A 2,322-nucleotide genomic window follows, 5' to 3' on the forward strand; every position below is an offset into this window, starting at 1 on the left:
CCAATATATACCCTTTTTTCCCAATATATATATTAATACCAAATATTTACTCAAATATACTCAAATATACTCATATATACCCATATGCCCAATATATAATGTTTAACTCTTTCGGCAATGCTACTAAACACGATTTTTAATATTATTTACAAGAATATGGCTAACTGGTAGCATAAAATTTGTCTGTTTCTTATCGGGCTACATGATTCATTGTCACTGAACTGGATCAAGAAACTACTGCTCGTCATCCACCCCGAGAACAAGAAGATACACCCCTCGAGTTACAAGCTCCTGAACACATTCAAAGACACATTTGTGCAAGTCTTCATCTTTCTTATCAGCATCCCAGCCTTATTCCGCTACTTTGGATATGACGGCCTGGCTCTACTCCTCTCCACTCTCTTCTTGCTGTTGACCTATGGGTAAATACTATCTCATTTAGATATTTGTTCTTCTATAACACTGAAATCATATCTTCCACCAAATAATTGGCGTTATGGGCACAAAAGTTTCGTGAATCTTCCGGAAAGGCGAACAATGCCTTCCCAGTAATGGACGTCCGCGAAAAATCAGAGCTTTTCTATAATTTGTCAAACACTCTAAAATCATTCGTATTTCTCTTGCTCTACTACACTCCAATACTGCTGGGCTGCATTGCCATTTCATCGATGCTGCCAATAATCGGGACCTTTCTCTTAGTGATTTCCTAATCTTTTTTCAATAGTGCTTTTTATTTCCTGAAAAAATGGCCCTACGACCAATACAACGTCGCTTTCATGGAGAGAATCCTACCCTATATGCTGGGTTATGGCTTTATGGTTAGTTTGATCACAAATGTCTTGTTCACTGGTGATTTCGCACGTGGGATATATTTCGTCATGAGCCAATGGATGTTCATTAATGCGGTACTTTACAGTCCTCCCGAGATCTTATCAGAGTAAACCAATACAGTTAGGCATCTAACTCTGAAGTAAATGCCATAAATACTTTTCGGGGACAAAAGGACTACACTGGGAAATGCCTACAACTCACATAGAGAGAACATGAGAAAAGACAAATAGTACCGAACATAAATAATCAGAGAAATGATTTTTATGAAGCCAGCTCTCCAAATTACTGAAAAATTGAACTCAATGCTCGCATCCACTTTCTCTCAGCAGCCCATTCAGACAAATACTTGACGCAATGATTTCATTCAACCTCTAATTAAAAATGATTTATTATTAGTGGGATTGGATACTGTACGATATGATAAAATCTCATGAACTAATCAGACGTGATCTCTAGTGCAAATATGTGGAAATGGATTCAGCGTGCATGTCTTAAGCTATACTTTGGGTTTCTCGGGTCTGTTTTCTTCTTCTTATTCGACTTCCTATTATTCCACACTCTATTTCGATTATTAGCTTTTGGAGTCTGAGTCCTATTTGTCATCTTTCTATTTATCCGCTTCCCCTTCTTCCTCCTCTTAGTCTGAATCAACTGATTCATATTCCTCTTCCTCCTTTTCCAGCCTCACCATTTCATCAACTAGTTTATATGATGCTTACGTTCCTTCGTTTTCGAGGAGATGAAATCGCAGAATTTCTTCACAGAGGGGTTGTTTGGTTCGATTTCCAAAACTACTTTAAATCCTAAATACTTTTCCTTCCAAGAGCCAAGGCTTCGGGGTATTTTTGATCCCTAACTAGAAGCAAGAAATCATAGTTGAGCTTCTTGGGGCCCAGTATGTTCTAACTGCCTTCTGTTTCCATGGCGATGCCAACTCAAATATTAATTCGATTTGATTGATTTAATTGCTCTCAAATACCAAATGACAACTATCAAATGACTAATATCAAATTATATCTAATAATGGCGATAGCTAACTCGCACCTACAATAATCACCACACCAAATAAACCACACATACACAATATTGCATTCACAAGAATAATAAATCTAAATCAATAAATATTGAATCTCTTTTGTAATATTTCGACTTACTTTGTCATTCGTGTACATTTATTCTTAGTTGCCAGCAATTTCGACGCAGTGCTATTAATTCTACCTTTCGATGTGTAAACACTACAAACTTCTTTGACTATTTTGGAGACATTAACTCTTGGCTTATTGTTATTTGTGAGTGCATAATTCCTGTTTGCTCTGTGAGTCGGCTAAAATATATCATCGAGAGGACTGGAAGAGATACTCATTGTGGTCAAGTTTTCACTTTTGTTCGAATAAAATAGAAGGATAGTGAATTTATTTCAAAATCTAACTAAAATTGCAGAAAACGTATTGCGGATTATTGTTCAATACACTAATGTTAATTTAATATGAA

This window comes from Brachycentrus maculatus, unplaced genomic scaffold, assembly GCF_059751285.1.
Source record: "Brachycentrus maculatus isolate JH-2025_06_01 unplaced genomic scaffold, ASM5975128v1 h1tg001247l, whole genome shotgun sequence".
In the NCBI taxonomy this organism is placed as follows: domain Eukaryota; kingdom Metazoa; phylum Arthropoda; class Insecta; order Trichoptera; family Brachycentridae; genus Brachycentrus; species Brachycentrus maculatus.